At 43.9% G+C, this 5,662-nt stretch overlaps 1 long non-coding RNA gene across 1 annotated transcript; it reads left to right on the forward strand.

Moving 5' to 3' along the window:
• Positions 1-3,158: 3,158 nt before the first annotated feature.
• LOC124676428 lies at positions 3,159-5,297 on the forward strand. Its single transcript, XR_006993623.1, has 3 exons — positions 3,159-3,237; positions 5,080-5,192; positions 5,286-5,297. It is a non-coding gene; the product is annotated as an uncharacterized LOC124676428 (long non-coding RNA).
• Positions 5,298-5,662: the final 365 nt, after the last annotated feature.

A 5,662-nucleotide genomic window follows, 5' to 3' on the forward strand; every position in this document is an offset into this window, starting at 1 on the left:
AGGAAGGGCGGTACATTAGCATAGGTTCACCCACACAACACTTATCAAAACAATGAAGATTAATTAGCCGTATGTAGCGAAAGCACTAGACTAAAATCCCGTGTGTCCTCGAGAACGTTTGGTTATTATAAGTAAACAAACCGGCTTGTCCTTTGTGCTAAAAAGGATTGGACCACTCGCTGCAATTATTACTCTCGCACTTTACTTACTCGTACTTTATTCATCCGTTACATCAAAACCCCCGAATACTTGTCTGTGAGCATTTACAGTGAATCCTTCATCGAAACTGCTTGTCAACACCTTCTGCTCCTCGTTGGGATCGACATTCTTACTTATCGAAGATACTACGATACACCCCCTATACTCGTGGGTCATCAGGCCTCCTCACACTAGGGGGGCGCGCCCCCCCTTGGGCCGCGCCGCCAGCATGTGTGGGGCCCCCAGGGCTCCCCTCTGGTCCCTCTCTGACTTTCTGGAAGCTTCTGAGAAAAATAAGGTTCTGGGCGTTGATTTCGTCCGATTCCGAGAATATTGCCCGAACAGCCTTTCTGGAACCAAAAACAACAGAAAATAGGAACTGGCACTTCGGCATCTTGTTAATAGGTTAGTTCCGGAAAGTGCACAAAAACATTATAAAGTGCGAGCAAAACATGTAAGTATTGTCATAAAACATGCATGGAACATCAGAAATTATAGGTACGTTGGAGACGTATCAGACCACAGTTGGTAACAGAAGACCACAGTTGGTATAGGATCAATACTGCGAGATAAAGTAGAGGATGTCTCGTCCAGTTGATCAGAACCTATAATAGAATCTATTTTTAGATATCAAATAGCCACAGTTGGTATTACAAATAGTCCACCATTTAAATATTTGTAACAAAAGGTTGAGAACAAATAAAATCTTGTTAGTCAAATAGCTAGATCTATAAACATTCAGTCGAAGGATTCATGTCGGATGTCCACAATTGAGTGGATACACCACAAACATTCTTCGCGAGACCTTAGAAGAAGTACAAACCATAAGCTAGAACCAGACCAATATTCTAAACATAAACCCAATGGTTGGAAGAAAAGGAGTTGAACACCATAAGAAAACTCTAAGGGGTAGAGTAAAGATTGAGTTGGATGTACAGTGACTCAATACTTTGAGCAAAATAGAAGAAGAAGGTCTTAACTGAGAGGAAGTTCGATCTTATTTTCATAAGATTATCGAAGAGTAAAATGCACCAATGGTCACTGTAATTGTCGGAGCTGCTCGGTACGGTCACCGTACTGCCGAAATACGCCGCGGAGGTCACCGAACTTGTCATACATGATTTATACGGTCACTGGTGGTGTACGCGAGCGTGTATTTAGCAGCTAGGACGTGCAGGTCACTCAACTTTGACATGAATTGAATCAAAGTAACTGCGTTGGCTGACCGTCGTGCAGAAAACAGAAAGTGTAGGGGCGTAATTGCAAAACAGCACATGGGGAGAGAAATGCAAAGTCCATTCCCCATGGCGTTGACCCGCCCCCATTCTCCACCCGCCGCGTCCAACCCGCACTCCCCCAGTTCTTCGTTTTTGTGTTTGTTGAGAAACCGATCCAACCAAGCACCCCAGTTGTTCGTCGCCCACAGGAGCCGCCGCCGATTCGTGCGCACCGTCGGCCGATTCGGCCACGGCGGCCGCCGATTCGTCGCCCACTGGAGCCGCCGGCAGAATCGACCCCACAGCAGGCCGGGCTCGATTCGTCGCCCACAGCAGCCGCCGGCCGAATCGGCTGTACAGTAGCCCGCCGCCGATTCGTCGCCCACAGCAGCCCGCCGCCGATTCGTCGCCGACAGAAGCCGCCGGCCGAATCGAGCCCACAGCAGCCCGCCGCCGATTCGTCGCCCACGGCGGCCGCCGGCCGAGATCGGCCGTACGCCGGCCGGCCGGCCGATTCGTCCCCCACAGCAGCTCGCCGGCACAACCTCTCCGATTCGTCGCCACAAAAGACCGGCGGCACACCCTCCCTTTCGTCGCCAGAGAAGACCGCCGGCACGTCCTCTCCTTCATCGCCACAGCAGTCCGTCGGCCCAGTGATGCAGCCGTCGTCCTGTACCAAAGAAGGGCAAGAGGAGGAGGAAGCGGCGGCGGCTCTGATGGATATGGCGGGGCTGCCGCAGGAGGAGGTCTTTGCTCCTCGGTCCATGGTCGATATGAAGCGTCTGGGGGTGGCGTGTAGGCGCAGAGGTATGGAGCTTCTCATCCGCTGGGATTCCGAGTTCAAGGTGCGCCATTTGGTGGAGATGCCGCTGCATATCATTGCTGCATACAGATCCGGTGCTGCCAAGGCCGGCGGAGAACCGGAGCACACGTCCGAGATCATCGAGGTTTGCAAGTATGCAAATGCTCCAGTGGTTGGTTTGAGGTACATTTCGAAGATCGAAATGGCTCGATTGTTGATGAAATCCATGGAGCACGGGGCTGCTCCGCTTGGGGTGCCGATTGCATGGAACCCCCCTGCTAGTGGAAGCTAATTGTAGATGCAGTACAAGAAGAAGTCCATGGTTAAGAGGCAGTAGATGATGGAGATGTATGCTTTTGGAGAAGATGAGCAGTACATGTGTACTGCTAGCTTTTGAAGTAGTTTGTGGTGTACATGTGTAGTGGTAGATGGAGATGCAGTAGCTATGTAATGCAGTAGCTTTGTAAGTTAACCAAAGTTAGAGTTTGCAAGCAATGCTATGTAGTGCAGTAACATTTTGGAGATGCAGTAACCTTTTGGAGATGCTATGTAATGCAATGCTATGTAATGCTATGATCAAATATAAAGCAACTAGTTTGAATTTATACATGTCATCAGTTTGTGCTCACATATATAATTTTGCACTTGATGTCATTGCTGTTTTACTTCAACAGTGAACAAGGCTTTGTTATCTATGCACACTACCTATGCAATAGTCATCAGGTCAAGCTCTGTCTGTGGTGAATGAAGCAAAATGTCTGTGCTGAATGAACCATAGTGTCTGTGCTAAATGAAGCATATCCATGAATCGTCCAGAATACCTCCAGGATATTGATGTTGTATCTGCACGTTTTCAGGCAAGTACTTGTTTTCAGAATGTAGGCCTGTCTAGATCTGTGTTCACATGATGATGTTTTTCTTCTTATCTTACAGAGGAGAGATGTGTATGGAGCTTGGGAACAATACCTTGGCTTGGAGCACACTGACACTACACCAAAAAGGTCTTACACAGCCAATCAGGTAGGCAGTGCTGGCTTATCATGTAAACCAAGGACAGTTGACGTGTTTTCGGATTCTCTCTGTGAAGCATGCATATATAACCAAAACAGGATGTAGAAAAAACAGGATGGTATTTTGAGTCTATATACCATTTTGGTGTTTTTTTAAACCAATTTTTTTTATTTCATATTACACTGGCATTAAGGTTACAATTTGAATCAGTACGAAATGGCCTCTTTCTGGTCTTGTTTGTTCTTTTACCAGTATGGGCTGCCACACCATAGGTGTTGGGTAGTTAATCGTCGACAAACGGCCATAGCTCATCCATTTTTATCCCTGGATGTATCATGCAAGCTATTGTGTGATATCTTAAAACATCTACCTGCAAAGTTTTTATAGTCTGTTCTTACTCCAGAATTCATAGATCAAAATTAACACTTCATACAACTAAAATTATAATTCAGTCTCCTATTTAGGAGGTACAGAAAGCAAGCATTTGACATCAATTAAGCACCATTGACACAACAATTGATCAGGAAAATAAGGCAAACATTTGAAATCACTCAAGTCATACATAACTTGCCAAAATTCTGTGAATGGGTGCAGCAAGAAAATAAATGTCTATTATTCAGTTTATCTATTATTCATAGATCAAAATGTCTATTATTTTTGGAAATTCCACTTCATCTTGGATTCCGAAACTTGTTCTTGCCGCACCAGATCTGAATCCTTCTGTGCAAACACACCAACTGAACTGCTAGCTGCTCCCAAGCCTGTGCCCATCGTGTTGTCATCATGATCCAAAAATAGCTTGAAGAAATGCTGCCCATTTCCTAAAAACTGCAACATTGCTTGTGTTTGTGCATTATCGGTAATTTCTATCAGTCCATTTGTACTAACATCCAAGTGAGGCAAGCAGAAGTAAACTTTTATTCTTCCACACATCTCATAGCCCATATCCTCCACTAGTTTCTCAATGATCAGTGGTGACCATGTCACACTGTCGACATGATCAAACCAAATTTTATGTCCACTGACATAATTCTTGTTTCTACCTGAGCCCACAAAATACCCTCCATGATTGATTTCCACTGAGAAATAGCTGCTACGATTACCTGTGACAACAATTGATGAATCAATTCATAACCGTTATACTGCATAAAAGGATAATAAATTGAACATAAAAGGATAATAAATTGAACATGTTATACTGCACTTTATAGCATTGAAAAGACATATAGCATGCAGTTTATTACTACTTACAAACTCCAGTGCACCATACTAGTTTAGAGCTGACCATTTAAGTACAGTACTGCAGTGACAGTGAGCATCCATGAAGTAAGGCCTACTGCCTAAGAAAACAGAGGTGATTTTCTGTCATCCATTGCCTAAGAAAACAGAGGCGATATGAACTGTACTGGAGATCGAAAAAGCTGTTAACATAAACATCTATGTGTGATAAATCCAATGTCCTGGTTCCATCAAAAATAAAAAGATAAAAGGCTCTACCATATAACTGCAACTAAACATTAAATTAAGGCAGTAGCCCAACACCCTTTTGTGCACTGCAAGATCTTTCAATTACACCTTTTCTTGATGCCCTTAGATCCCATAAGACAATAGCCATGTTGGATCTTTCTCATAACATGCTAGGTATCGTTTTCCCCTATCTCTGCTGCTTTCGAGTATATAATTAATTTATTTCTTCAAGAGTTTGGCACACAAACAGTTCCAGGTAAATGGAAAGTGTCCTTAGCCTTACGACACTGAGTGTGCTGTATTAGTCACCTATTTCTTCATGTTAGACTATCTTTTTGTTTTCCTATCTTAGACTGATTAAGCATTCATGTTTATGATTTTCAGGAAACCAAACAATTGAAAGGCTTGAAGAAATATTTGCATCGTCAAGCCAAACGTACGGTGGCTTGACACTGGATTTACATTGCAATCGATTCGGTCCAACAGCTTTATTCCAGGTGTTTTTTTACTATTCCTGAAACTTGCATGTGAAAGTGGAACCACAGTTAATCTTAAAGTCACACTTTGTCCATAATTTATCGATGAACGAGATATGCGAGTGTCTTTGTTATGACTAAACGACTGGAAGTACTTAATCTGGCCGGGAATCGCCTCACGGATGGTTGCGGTTCTTATCTTTTCACAATCCTACGAAGTGCAAAGGTATGTCCACTAAGTGTAGGTTTTTTGTGCTGCGAAGCTCTAGACCTTTTGTGTTTGTCTGCACATGCAGCAGGTCGTCGTTTTGGACCTTCACGAGTTTTTCCATATCTTTTTTTCTCGGTGTACACCTTTACTTTTGTCTTATATAATGCATGTAATGTTTTCATTTCGTGACAGCACTATATAGCCTGGATGTTCAGCGAGTGTTCTATCACATCAAGAACAGTTCGGAAGATGGCGGATGCAATAGATGAAGGATCGGTCC

The sequence above is a fragment of the Lolium rigidum genome, chromosome 1, assembly GCF_022539505.1.
Source record: "Lolium rigidum isolate FL_2022 chromosome 1, APGP_CSIRO_Lrig_0.1, whole genome shotgun sequence".
Classification (NCBI taxonomy): domain Eukaryota; kingdom Viridiplantae; phylum Streptophyta; class Magnoliopsida; order Poales; family Poaceae; genus Lolium; species Lolium rigidum.